Below are 15,079 nucleotides of genomic sequence, written 5' to 3' on the forward strand. Positions count from 1 at the left end.
TGGCTACAAGAATGCTGAAGGCGTGCACACCTACGAGGATGACCATGAGCTGGCTCTGGGCCACGACCACAAGCATTGTCACCTGCATGAACATGAGTGCTACCACCATCACTACAAGCATATAAAATATACATATAAAATATACAAGCTGGCCCATTGTTTTTTACCTGGAGACAGCAGTCGCCCCATTGTTCTGACACACAACACTACACACTAACTACAAAAGGCAACACATTAACTACACACTCCAAACACGGTAAACGTCACAAATCTCTCACTTCTTAAAACTCACTCTCTCTCTTTTTCTGCTGTCTTTCTTTCTCTCTCGCTCTCTCTCTCTCTCTCTCTCTCTCTCTCTCTCTCTCACCATCACTCCTAAAACTTAACCCTCTTTCTAAACAACCAAATGTCATGTTGCCATATCATTTTTGATTAGTCAACACGAACTGGATGTTTTTTGTTTTGTTTTTTTATTTTTTGATCATAAGCAGAGAGTGCTCGCTAGCTCTGTCCTTAGCTTAGACAATAAACGTGACGAAACTATTGAGGAAAAAACACGCGTAAACATATTTTTATCATGACTCTGGTTTTACGTGGCCTATCTACACAATTTAAAACCTGGTATTTATCACATTGTTGCTTTGTCATCTTGAAGTGATCATGTGATTGGCTTACCACGACTACTTTATTCTTCCTCAGTCAAACAACAGCACTCATGCAATTGTTTTGCCCCCTAGCTACAGGTGTTTTGCCAAAAAGTGATCGTATGCCAGAAAGTGATTGCCGTCTGCGGGAGCGCGCGCAGCTGCTTAAAGCTGTAGCGCCCAGATTACTTACAGCTACTTCCGTGTAACTGATATAAGATGTGGTAAGCTGAACACAGCTTCAACCGTCTGTTTGTTGAAAAATAGTAACGCCACCGCACCACATTTTCTTGTTAGTAACAGTACTGGCGTTGTAACAATAGAAATAGTAATTAGCTAGATTACTCATTACTGAAAAAAATTATGCTGTTAGTAACGTTATTCCCATCACTGGTAATAAGCAAGAGAATAATGCAGGAAACAGAGATTTTTAGATGGGAAACTGTTCTTGAAGCACACTGAGAGAGAGAGAGAGAGAGAGAGAGAGAGCTGTGCAGATGTGAGGTGTGATTTTTATCGTGGTGAAAGCAAAACAGCAAAAGTAAGAGGGAATTAATGACTATGTTTATGTGAAGCAAATATTAAGTTTTGACAGTTTGCCAAGGAATGGGACTTTGTTCACACAACATCAAGCCTGCATTACCCACAATCTAATTGACAAGTGGAAAAGTCAGTCCAAACAGTGAAGAGGCTGCTGAGCAAGGCAAGAGACAGTAGTACTGACTTCTAACAAAGCCTGCTAGTATACCGCACAACGCCACAAAGCAAATGTTCCAAAGGAAGCTCAACCAAATCATACATCATTCAGGCAGAAGATAATGCTATTCGAAGACAAAATCGCCAAGATCTTCCGGACATGTAGAGTAGAATAGAGGTTGGAGGCTGATGAACAACCCCAACACACACTGGAGATACTATCACCTGGAACAGCTACACATACATAAGAACAAACACAGAAGATCTGTAAGACGAGTAAAGCCACCTATGAGACTGATTGAACAGAGGTGTTGATACGTTGTTTGGAAGATAATATTGTCATAGTATTTACACAAGTTGCACTATAATTGTGTACTGGTGTTGAACTGATTATGATTGTTGAAAACTACTTGTGCTTTTAACCTTTTATTGACAAAGCTTGGTTTAACAAGTAAAAGGAGAGATAGTTTATGTTTATGAAAGTAGAATTATTATATTTTTAAAAAGGGATGGTGTAATGATAACAGCAAATGCATATTTGCTTAGTATCAGTGTTTGATGTTGTTAATATGCCCAGACTGTAGGGGGAGCTAGAGGTCTAGAGAGGAGTTACCTGACGGCAGACTGGCAGAGTTGCTGTTCACATGTGATTAACACCAGTTCGATAAAATACCTTCTGTTCCGCTCTTAATGTATTGCAATATAGGGGCTCTTTGCAATGAGCTACTTTTATTTTGAAATTCGTTTTATTTTGAAAACCAGTTTCAGGAAGTGACAGGATGTCAGCCATGTTTGTTTAGTTCCTAGCGGATCACATGTGGGGAAATTTGATCCAGCGACATCTGCCTTTTGTTTGTGCCATCGACACCACCGTCTGTAAGTTTTCATTTGTATTGAATTGTAGGATTGTATTTTATGTATATTTTGTGGAAATATTTGCTGTAGATGAATACTTTAGTAGTTGTGTGCTAACGCTAATGGATGTGTATTGGAATCTAATTTTGTTGTGCTAATGATGCTAGGTTAATTTTAGCTATGTTATTTGTATTTCAGTTTTACTCCATGAGGAAATACTCACTAATTAAAAGGAGTTGGACGCTACATCCTGACTTCGCGCGTTATTTCAAGTGGAGTTAGGCTACTGCTGAATTGTGTAGCGTACACACACAAGGAGAGCAGGATACCTTCTCTTCAAGTAATGGTGTTGTCATGGCCCTGAGTCTGACAACTCTGTGTTTTGTGTTTCTTTATGTTATTCTATGTTCTTGTTTATTCTGTTATGTCTTTTGTTAAGAGTTGCTGTTCGTTAGGGTTTTGTTCTGTGCCTGCCTGCTCCCACTTCTCTGTGTTCCCTCTGTCTGTCCATGGTGTCACTGTGTCTGGTTGTGAGTCTGTCTGGGCGTAGATTTGGTTTTATTTATTTATTTTATTTAGGACATTGCATGTTAATGAACATAAATGTAAAAAAAAAAATTACATGAACGTAAACATGCCAGATTATAGCCAAGGGCTAATTTCCATCTGTTGTCCTTAAGCATAAAAAATAGACATAAAAATTCATCATTCATTCATAATAAAAACTCCATCACCAAACTTACACATACACACCATTCTGTTCCCAAATAAAACATTAAAACTATACAACTCATACATGATCACACACTTGATTTGTCCATAACCAGTTTTTAACCTTTGCCTTAAACAAATTGAGTGTAGAGCATTCTCTAATGGGTTGAGGAAGACTGTTCCACAGATGGCCTCCCTTGACAGAGAGGACGTTCTGCCCAAATGCTGTCCGTCTGTGGGGTATAAACAAGTCTCCTCGGATTGTAGCTTGAGTGGTCCTGTCTAAGCTTTCTTTATGCCTAATGAACTGCTTTAGTGGTGGTGGAGCAAGGGAGTGTAAGACTTTATATATTAAACACACTCTTTTAAGTTACACTAAGTTATTGAAATTCAGTAATGTATGTTTTTTTAACACATGACAGTGGTGGTGGGAAGTCGGTTTTTTGTCAAGTAGTTTTAAACTTCTTTTATAAATGTTTTCAATAGTTTTAAGTGTCGTTGAACAAGCAAGTGACCAGGACATCAAACAATAGTCCATATGAGAGATGATCATTGAGTAAAAATAAGTTTTTGCAACATTAATATTTAAATTATTACTTATATGATTAAAATTTCAATTATTAAATTTAAGTACCTGGGACACTTTATTTATGTGACTCTTGAAGGATAATGTTGGGTCTAGAATGACCCCAAGATATTTAAATTCTGGAGCTAATTCAAGCTCTACTCCATCCAGGAATATGTTTGACTGCTTCAAGTTTAAGGGGCGTTTTGAAAAATACATACAGTTTTTGAGGTGTTCAACATTAGGCATGAGTCCTCCAGCCAGCTATTAGGGCTGAACGATATATCGCATTTGCGATAATATCGCGACATGATCAAGTGCAATTTTCTAACCGCAAAGGCTGCGATTATATTATATGTCCAAATTCATGGGCTGCATCCTCCTGAGGCCGCATTTGTAGACCGATTACGTCATAGCGACGCGCCGAAGGCTGTCCAAATTCGTAGACTCCTCCGAATGTAGCCGACAAATGCGTCCTCCTTTTCCCCGAATTTGAAGGATGGGTCGGGTGTGTCCTTCGTGGCCTACCATATCGCATAATTTATAGCGCGGCCCAGCCAAACTCCAGTTTCCAACAATGGCGGCCGCTACTAAGTTTTAAAATTACTCATACTAATCTTTCTGGATCACAAAATAAACTTTTAACATATTTTCAGGCGAGAAAGTAGTTGTGTAAACATCAAATATCTGCTCGGTTTATCAAGATATCCCATATTTGCAAAAGTGCTTCGACGTTTTCGGAGGCGTCTGCTACCCACCAGCTCGACAGCTAGCCGGGAGCTCGAGGGTTACTGATGCGGCCGAGAACGGCACAACTCCCGGCACATCATTTTCAGATCACCGCGGACTTTCGCTGCTCGGGTTAAACGTAATATATAAGTCGCTTAGACAACCTAAAAATGTTATTGTTGGGCTTTTTTCAGTGTTTTGTTTGTTCGTGAGTAAATCGGTTTGGCTGAGATTAAAGTTATTAGATTAGATAAAATAAAACTTTATTAATCCCCCGGGTGGGTTCCTCCTTGGTTTTCGCACAGCTGACTAAACGTCAAACAGAAAACTTATTAAACAGAAGTATGAGACAGTCGAGAATTTACACCAGTGTCTGGTTATATTTTAGATAGCAAGAAGCAGACGGCCGAGTTTATTAAACTCCACCGAGACAGTGGTGACGCTAATCAGAAGGCTAGACCGTCCAATTTCACGCCTTTAAATTTTAAAGGCGTGTTTGTGTGTGTGTTTATACAATTGCTATTATGTTTGCACTTTATGTGTAATGTACTGACTGCAGAGATCAATAAGATGTGTGTATTTTTTATTTATTAGCTTTATTTATTTAATATTATTTTTTAATTTAATGACTGTCTAGTAGTTCACAGATGTCGAAAAACTGAGTGTGGTAAAGCCACTGATTTTTTTTATGTATATTTCTGCAATCTGCACATTGTACTGACTTTCATTTTAATGTTTACACCAGGGTTCCTTGTCAGCACTTTATGCTCAGATGTTTGTAAGCTAAAAATAAACTATTGTGTATGTTCAAATATACTGTTGTGATTGAAGAAGTTAAATAAAAATGTCAGTCATCAATTCATGCATCACCTCATGTCATCATAACAGAGGTCTGTCTTCCAGGAAAGAACAGTTTAAAATTAATGTAATATAGTATTGGCCATACTATATGATGTATTGCTTGTCTTTGTTTAATAATACAGAAGACAAAGACCTTAAAAAATAATCGCATCGCAATCGCAATATTGGGGCAAAAAATCGCAATTAGATTATTTTCCATAATCGTTCAGCCCTACCAGCTATGCATTAATGCTAAAGCAGCTGTAAGATCTTTTGCCACCTGCTGAACACTATTTGCTTGCGTATATATAACTGCATCATCCGCATACATTTGAGTAAATATATTTGGACAGACTTCAGGTAAGTTATTGATAAAAAGAGAGAACAATAAGGGCCCAAGAACAGATCCTTGAGGAACCCCTGTATCACAGTCTAAATATGGAGATTTAACCCCATCCAACACCACACACTGTTTCCTGTGTGAGAGATATGAGGCAAACCACTGAAGAGCCTGACTGGAGGTATTAAACCGAGTCAATCTGGACAACAATATCTGATGGTTTACAGAGTCGAAAGCCTTCTTCAGATCTAGCTCCAACACAGGGACTCTTGTCCAGCAAGCTCTTCAAGTTCTCCACTAACATACACAGGGCGGTATCTGTGGAGTGATGTGCCCGAAAGCCAAACTGCAATGGATGTAATGAGGGTTGGGTGTTTTCTAGGTGAGCAGTGAGGAGTTTAACCACCCACTTCTCAGCTATTTTAGATACGACCGGGAGTATGCTTATGGGGCGATAATTAGCAATGTCAGTCTTCACACCTGCTTTGAGAATTGATGTAACTGCAGCAATTTTCCAATCTGTTGGAACAATGGAGTGTTTGAAAGACATATTCAAAACATGAGTTGTTGGATGTACAAGCAAATCCATATGTTCCTTTAGGAAGTTTGTGTAATACCATATACATCAAGTGCTTTTGATTGTTTTAAACCTGTAATTAGTTTAGCAACTTCAGTGTCTGAAATATGAGTGATGGTGAACAAATTTTGACCAACATCATTCACATTATCAGAGCATACGACTGAGTCAAAGCTCTGACTGATCTCCTTAACAGATGAAATAAAGAAGGTGTTTAAGTTACTGACAATAGATAGAGGCTCTCTAACAATAGAGTTATTTACATAAAGTTCAATTGTATTTTTACTTTTGTTTGAATGACGGCCAAGTAATTTATTTAAGTGTTGCCAGATAATTTTACCATTACCTTTGGCTCTTTCAATTATATTTATAAAAATTTTTGCTTTGGTCTGTCTCAAACTTCTTATTACTTTGTTCCGCATTGAAGTAAGTCTCTGTCTATCCAGAGTTAGACCTGTTTTCAGGAACTGCTTTAGTAATTGATCTCTTGTTTTCATTAAATTCTTGCACTCTTTGTTTAACCAGGGCAAATTAGATGTCTTTATTTGTGGCATTGGTGGGGACGGATGATTCAACCACCGAACTCTGCCCTGTTTCTTTTTTTTTCCTTTTTGTCTTTGCTTCTTGATAAAAAATTTAAAAAAAGGAGAAATATACTTGCCTACATATGCTATTCTACATGCTGTTAAACCATTTAAAATTAAAAGTCATAGTTTTATATGTGAATTATATAATGTTAAATTACAATTAAACAAATGACTAAGTATCTTAGACTTTAATTTACTTCAGCCATATTCCATATAAATCAGGTATCATACAAAAATAAAAATACAGTCATGACAATAAAAGAATATGACTTTAAGGACTTAACAACATTACTTCAGTTACACCAACATCTCTTATACATTAGCACTAAGGGAACACTGAATGACCTGGTGGGTTTTGTCCATAAAACTACTCATCTAAGATTAGCACAAAGTAAAAGATCTCTCAGCAAAATTATGCAACATTTTAGGCACTATTGCTCCTATCAAATCAGTGAGCTGGGATTTTTTTATTCCAAACATGAACTACTGTTACAGCAACAGACATGGACTACTGGGGCCCGTTCTTCGTACGTCGCTTACTACATCCAAGATCAATTGACACATCCAAGACCAAATCATCGCGCTAACTCTGAGCTCGCTATTCCGGTTCCCCGAACACACCTGCTGTTGACGATTAGTACAGCTGGATGAAGTAATGTGAGATCACTGGGTGTCGCAAAAGGGGCTACGCATCGATAGTAGAAACATTGATCGGCAACCCTCTGATTGGTCGGCGAAAATGTCGAAGGAGAGCGCTCGGTATTTTTCGGCAGCAGAGCAAGAACTCCTGAGTGAGGGATTTCAGGAGTTTCAGAGTTTAATCAGAACGCAAGGCTGCAAAAGCAAGGAAAGAGGGCTGGCAGAAAGTTGCTGACAAATTAAACTCGTAAGTAATTTAATAATAACAATAATAATAATAATGGAGTGGATTGATATAGCGCTTTTCAAGGCACCCAAAGCGCATGACAATACCACTATTCAGTCACTCTCACATTCACACACTGGTGGAGGCAGCTACAGTTGTAGCCACAGCTGCCCTGGGGCAGACTGACAGAAGCCAGGCTGCCATATCGCGCCATCGGCCCCTCTGGCCAACACCAGTAGGCGGTAGGGTAGATTTATTATATTACACTATATTATCTAATATTATATTACATTATATTATATTATGTTATATTATATCCCCTTTCACATTAGAGCCACAACAGGACCCACTAGAACATGGGAACAGGTAAACGTGAAATATAAGAATATTCTACAGAATGGTAATATTTATCACTTATATTGCTTTTCGTCTCTTGGAAAGAGACCCTGAAATAATCTGTTTGTTTGTTCATAACAGCAACCAAGAAAAGGGCAGAGCAACAAAAGACAGGTGGTGGTCCTGCACCCCCTCGTCAAAAAGTTGGTTAAGTAAATAATACCCTCACGGGAATATCGATATCTCTCAATGAGCACGCTGTCGCGCTGAGCTAAAGGATCCTTTCTGTCCCGCAATATGCGCTGGATTCTGAGGACTCTCCTTATCAATCTTGCACCTTCCGCAATGGGTTGCTCACGTATACGGACAGGACATGGCTGCGACAGGCTTCCCAAATCCACCTTCGCTTTTATAGCCGTGGTCTCCCATCTTGATTACACGAAGTAATTTGCAATTACTGAAAGAAATCTCCGTCCCGGGTTCATCCGTGGATCGGGTTTCCTCCGAGGCGTGATCACCGATAAGCAGAGTTTTGTCCTTTCCTTATAAGATTCCTAATTATTCAAAGTAACGCTCAAGTATGCCGTTCAGCGGGTTAGTTACAGCGCCGGGAGCAGTTAGGAGAACAAAGTGATACATAGACTGTTTCAGGTTGCTCTCCCACAATCAACTCAAAGGTTTATTCAGTACAACAGTTTATATAGAGGAAAAAAAAGGTTCGTGTGTCAGCAGATTCTCAGTTCAAACCGGTACAGACCAAATAAGGAAACGTCTTCCTGCCTTCTGAGCAAAGAAGTATCCTTTGTGTAGTTTATCAGTTCAGCTACAATTTATGATCATTCCAGCAACATACACTCCTAGACATAGAATACAGAGTTCTTTCATTAGTGAATTCTGAAACAAACCACCTGGCCTTTAACAAGCTCTTTTCTAGGAGATAAAGAAGGGAGGATGGGAGTAAAGAAGTGATCTCTGTGGTGTTTTCGACCTTGAGGTACCATCCTGTGATTCTTACACATTAATTCTTGGGTCACAGAGAAAGAGAAAAACAACTAGTAAATGGGCCTTATTGAGTAACAGTTTTCCTGTATAATATCACTATAAAACAATATCCTGTAAATGCTACCATGGTATCAAATATCACAACAGTTCCCCCCTTTTATCATGAAATGATAACATAGTATAAAGACAGAATGTAATAACATAATATAAAGACAAATCATAAATGTGAAACAAATCATAAATGTAACTAGTCCTTCGAGTAAGCTTAATATCAAAAATTCTGAGAGCGTATACATGGTATCACACAACAGACAATAATTATCGAAAACATGCGGCAACGGTTACAAAGGCTACAATTAGTTCCTTCCATTTTCCAAACGTGTCCTGTAGCCACTTATCTAGCCACTGACCGTGGCCTGTATTGGCAATTAGTTCTATCTTCAATGCTTCAAGTCTATTCATAGCTTGTGTGAATGAACCGTTAGGGGCGGTATTATTGGGAATGAAAGTGCAGCATACATCAACGGTCACTAGACCACAGGTACCGGTCCAATTAACAGGTAAGGCTAGTCTAAGAGTATTATTGCACAACCAATAACCGTTAGGGATTGCTCTAGTAAGACGCGTGACCATGTGTGATTTAACTAACTCCCCCCAGTTAGTATCATTTAATACACCTTCTGGGGGAACAATGATCGATTCTCCGCTCAAACTTGAACTGTGTGTGTGTTCCTCCAGATATGATAAAACTTCAGCCACAGAGACAGCTAGCCATGTCTCATTACAGCGTGCACCTGGGGAGTCAGAGAAGAATGTATAGTTATCCTTTGTATAATCTATGTGTGTGTCTGGGCCCGTTAACTTTAGTCTGCGCAGACATATCATACTAGTATTAAAATGGAAAGGGATCTGTCCTAGGGGTAGTGAGGGCTTTAACCTAGTCTTAGGGCGTTTCATTGGGGCGCAGGTCCCTGCCGTGTCATTAGATAACTTCAATAATTCGCCTAATGGAGTCTCAGGGTTAGTTGGTGTGTGTGTGTGTCTAAGTAAGCAGTCGCGAGGGCTCAGAGTCAACTGTAAAGTGTCTTTAAGGAGAGCATTATCTCCGCCGATTTTCTCTAGTCCCTCAGTGAGGGGGAAACCGGATATGGGGTATCCTACTATTACCTGTTCTGGGTTACCTTTTGAACAGGCATAACAGTTACTGTTTCCTAAGTCACGAGCGGCTATTCTGGCATTTTCATACCAGGCGTTAGCTCCTGCTCTAGGGGGTGCATAAAATGGTTTATTAGTGGCGTCTATGTTGCCATTTACTGATTTTAGGGAACGTAAGGAGTGCATTAAGTAGGTGTCTTGCAAAATAGAGCATGAGGTATCGTCAGCAAAATACGACCTGCAGAAATGTGAACATGGTTGCAGTCTACAATACAAAATAGCAAAGAAAAATCCTAAAGTTAATGCGATAGATATGATAAATAACCTAAATATATAAGAAAAACAGTTCTTCAGTCGTCTTCTGGCCTGGTCCCAGGTTCGAGAGACATAGAATAAGCGTCGTATGATGACAATGGGCATTTCATTTTCTCCATTATCAGGATGGAATGAGTCTAGCTTTATCAGATTAGACATCCTGTGGTACTCTCGGCTTTCTGTTCCTGCTGGATGTTTGAGTACCTTGTTGTTGTTCAGGTGAAGCATCAAAGAGCTCTCTGAGTCTTGGCTCTTTCAGGCGTTGTGTGTTAATCAGTGATTGCGTGTGTGTAGGTGGATTGGATCCGGGCGCTGGCTCGCCGGAGATGTCATCTACCCGTTGTGTGTTTATTTGTTTTGGTTCCGGGCGTTGGCTCGCCGGAGACGTCGTCTGCTTGATCCGACGCCTGAGATGGTCTGGTTGGGCTGGTCTTAACTAGAGCTGGGCGATAGAACGATAACGATATGTATCGCGATATAACTTTTACTCGATAGAGAAATTAAGCTATCCCGATAGACCTCGCTGCTCTTGTCCTCAAAAAAAAAAAAAAAGGTCAGCCAATCCAAATTAAGTAGCGCAGAGCCGAACCAATCACAGCCGCAGCGTCACGTCGCGTGACTTGTTAGGTACAGCACAAGTGCCAAGCCGCACGTGTGTTTGTTTGGGAAGCAGCCAGCGGGTAATGGAGCCAGCGCGTAATGGAGGAAATGAGTGTGCCGACTAGAAAAATCAACCGAGCGTGACCGAAGAGAAAACAGATGATGGTTCCAATGCCGGAGAGATTGTCAAACGGAAGAGCCATAGAAGTTCCGTAGTGTGAAGGTATTTCGGCTATTTCAAGTCTGACAAAAAACAGAGTAGCGTGCACTGTAAATTGTGCCGAAAGCAAGTCTGGAAATACAATAAACTGGTGCATGCGTCACACTGTGCGCCACGTTATTGTTTCGGTGAAATGAATTTCTACAATACTGTTACTGTTAATTCTACTCTCTGCAGTGTTTAAATGCTTACATATACACACAGTTACTGTCCCTCCACACATACGACTCGGTTCTGCTTCTATGCCCCAGCTTTGTTTACTTTTTCCCACCGAGGCTTCTAGACTTCTGATTGGCCAACATTTCGGCACGGTTAGGAATCTAGCGCCACCTGCTGCTTTGGCATGTTCATAGCAGCGTTTTCCTTCATTTCTGCCTTTATGTGTGGACGGGATTATTTTTTTAAACGAAAACGGAAAATCTCCGTTTTCACAAATACCCGTGTACGTGTGGACGTAGCCTCAGTCTCTGACTGGAAGCGCTAATTCGTCATTCGGCTTTTGTCAGACTAAAGTAACTGTTAAAACTGTTTGAAAAGCTCAGCTATACAACAAGGAGAGATTGAGAATTTCCTTTTAGTTCTCAGTTTATTTGATATTGAAAAAAGTTAGTCAGTTTTGTCTGTTCTTCTGTAAAACAAACTAAGATTTATTTTTAGAATTAATATTTTGTTTCTAAGTGGAATTGACAATTTAGTCTGTTTCGTTTGTTCTATTTTGAAACTTAAACGCTTTAGTGGCTGCCTTTTGTGTGGTTTGCAATATTTGCCTTTATTTATCTGAAAAAGTCTCATGTTCCTTAAGTACATCTACCCTGTTGAACTTATTATGGGAAATAAATATTTAAATAAAAACAAGCTGCTGATTATTTCACATTTTACTTGTGAGCAACGGCACATTTAAATCTTACAAATATAGTTATTTGGCTTATATCGTGATAGATATCGTTATCGACTGAAATGAAAAAAACATATCGTGATATGAAAAAATCTCATATCGCCCAGCTCTAGTCTTAACCCTGCTGGCATGAATCCACTGAGGTTGTCCGTCTGTGAGGATGCTGGTTCTTCGTCACTGCCAGTACAGTCTGGGGGCTGGAAAACGCGCGGCCTCCCTGAGTGTCCTTGGTTTTAGCGACTTCACCAACACCGCATCTCCTTGTCTCCACTGGTGGAACTGTGGAGGGGAAAGGCTGAGAAAGACAAACTTTGGCATAGTTATTATTCAGTGTTTCTACCAGATTGTGAACATAGTCGGACAATGCAATATACATCACCTTCTACTAGCGGTGCCCCTCTGGAAGCTGACCATGGTGTTGGAAATAGTCTTATTTCAAATGGAGATAATTTGGTTACTGCAGATGGAGTCATAATGTATGAAATGGAAAATCTGGTTGTGGTAAATGCTGATGTTTCGCTTTTGGTCTCCCTACATTAGTTCGTGCACATGTTAGACAGGTTGCTAATATGCTTTTTTACTGCATGTGATGTTTTCTCAATTACAAATCTTGATTTTGATTTTATTGCCATTATTTAATACCCCTCTTTGTCCGACATGACTCACACAGTGAAAATGTCGGACAAGGACTGGCATCAGGGAATATGGGAGGGCAATCAAACCCTCAAAATTTTGTATAGGCCATCTCTGTCATCTAAGGTACAGTCATTATCCTCCCAATAGGTGTAATCAGATGCAGAGGCCTGCTCTTGTATAAAGTTTAAATCAACATTTGTTTCTAAATAGTCTGGGAGTGTAACAAGTGGCAACTGTAGGGGCACAGATAATACTTCCTGTGGAGGTGGGAGTTGTGATGCAGCTGCAGCCTTGGCTGTCACGTCTGCTAAGGCATTACCTGTTGCTTCGTCTGTGTCAGCTGTACTGTGTCCTTTCGTTTTAACAACTGCAACGGCCGATGGTAGCTGTATAGCCTGAAAAAGTCTCTGCACAAGATCAGAATTAGCAATCGGTTTTCCATCAGCAGATCTAAATCCTCTTTGTCTCCACAATGTGCCAAAGTCATGTACGACGCCAAACGCATAGCGGCTGTCTGTGTAAATTGTCACACGCCTATCCACATGGAGCTCACAGGCGCGTATTAAAGCCATGAGCTCTGCTTTTTGTGCTGAGTGAAATGGTAATGAGTGAGCCTCTAGTATGATGTCAGGCAATGTTACCACTGAATAGCCACAAAGAAATGAGTTGTCATTTGGCCTTGAACAGGACCCGTCCACATAAACCGTGGCTGAGTCTGGGATAGGTGTTTGTTCTAAATCTGGACGTGGTGCTGTGGATTCCTGTATACGTGTCATGCAGTCATGATCGTCAAGCCTGTCTGAGCCATCCTGTCGGTCAGAAGAACATAGCATAGGATCAATAAATGTGCTGGCGAATTGGGTGTGCTGCTCGCTTTTATGGTGAGGTTTGCTGTGGAGGTCAGTGTAGCTTCATAACCTGAGCGACGTTGTGCAGTCATATGTTGTGTAGTTATGTTTGCTAGAATGGTCGTGACCTGGTGATTGGTGTGTAGAATAGTGTCATGTGAGAGTGTGAGCTTCTCGCAGTCCCTTATATGATAGAGCAAACTGCTACCGCCCTCAGGCAGGCCGGCATCCCCTGAACAATCCACAGGCAGCACCTTTGAGTGGCGGAGGTCAGCACTCCCTTTAATTGAAAGAGGCAGTCATTTCTGTGGACCACAGTATTCGAGGAGGCTTGTCTTTTTTACAACAGTCACGCAGAATGTGGTCATGAAAAGAACAGTCTGGTATCCACTGTCTGCAATAGTTCACCATGCCTAAGAAGGACAACATTTCCTTCTGTGTAGTGGGCCGAGGGACGGAGGTCACAGCTTTGACCCTGTCTGTAGTCATGGAACGTTTTCCGTGAGACAGTGTGAATCCCAAATATTGAACAGAAGTCTGACAGTACTGCATTTTCTTTGCTGATGCTTTGTGGCCAGTCTGTTGGAGGTGCTGGAGAAGCATGTGTGTAGCAGTTTGACATAGTTCCTCACTCGGAGCACAGAGGAGGAGGTCATCCAGTACAGCCCTCCGGAGGAGTGAAGCTGTCCAGGGTAGCACGGACCACCATTGAGAAAGCCGCAGGGCTGTCTATCATGCCTTGGGGCAAACGAGTCCAAGTGTACTGCTTATTTCTATGTGTGAATGCAAATAACGGCTGTGTGTCTTCATGCACAGGTACTGAGAAAAAGGCGGAACACAGGTCCACCACGGTAAAATGTATAGCTGTGGATGGAATAGATGTCAATATGCTGGGAACGTCTGAGAGGTGGCAGAGGCATAATGACTGCATTAATTTGCCTTAAGTCTTGTATGAAACGCCATACGCCAGGTTTGTTAGGCTTTGGCACAGGATTGACAGGAGTGTGGGCTTTATTACTCCTATAGTCAATAAATCTCCTATGATGACATCTAGAGCTGCGGCTTTTTCGGTGGAAATGGGATATTGCTTGACATATACTGGCTTGTTGCATTTCATGAGCTGTGCGTGATGAGGTGTAAAGTCAATATAAGGTAGGTTAGATCTATGTGTCGACATGGTTTAGTTATGTCGTAACCTATGTCTGAGTTATGTGACAAAACCACTGTTTGACCTTCACTTGTGTGAGCAGTTATCATGTTGTTGAACAGTGTGAGAGAAACAAAAGTGTGGCTTGTTGTATTTGTACACGTTTTTTTGGCACAGTGTGTGACGTGGAATACCAGAAAAAGGATGTTGAGTTCATTCTCTGCTGAGGCGTCCAGCTGACACAGAGGCTGTTCCTTCTCCATGGTGCATAAGGCAGAGAAAACATAAGCTGTTATCAGTGTCAGCAAACATTTCACACTTTGTGTTAAATGAAATACACAAATTCATTTTTGCTCTGGGTGTCTGCGGCTGCTGGAAAACTGAGCTAAATTTGCACCTCTAGCTTGTCTACCTTGTGGATTGTAAGGCTGCTTAGATGTGGAGCCATTATTGCATGCTCCTTGTGGTTGCCAGTTACCTTGACTGGAAGAGCTCTGCTGACGCCTAGTGGCAGGA

At 40.7% G+C, this 15,079-nt stretch overlaps 1 long non-coding RNA gene across 1 annotated transcript in view; it reads left to right on the forward strand.

The window, feature by feature from the left end:
• The first annotated feature begins 920 nt into the window (after positions 1 to 920).
• Positions 921 to 15,079, forward strand: part of LOC146649391 (uncharacterized) — a 31,274-nt gene continuing 17,115 nt past the window's right edge. Inside the window, exons 1-2 of the long non-coding RNA XR_014908131.1 lie at positions 921 to 2,216; positions 2,394 to 2,535. This is a non-coding gene — a long non-coding RNA (uncharacterized LOC146649391). The remainder of the gene's footprint in view (positions 2,217 to 2,393; positions 2,536 to 15,079) is intronic.

Source organism: Rhamphochromis longiceps, linkage group LG17 (genome assembly GCF_057381845.1).
Source record: "Rhamphochromis longiceps isolate RC_006_pf linkage group LG17, R_longiceps_female_GT1.1, whole genome shotgun sequence".
NCBI lineage: Eukaryota > Metazoa > Chordata > Actinopteri > Cichliformes > Cichlidae > Rhamphochromis > Rhamphochromis longiceps.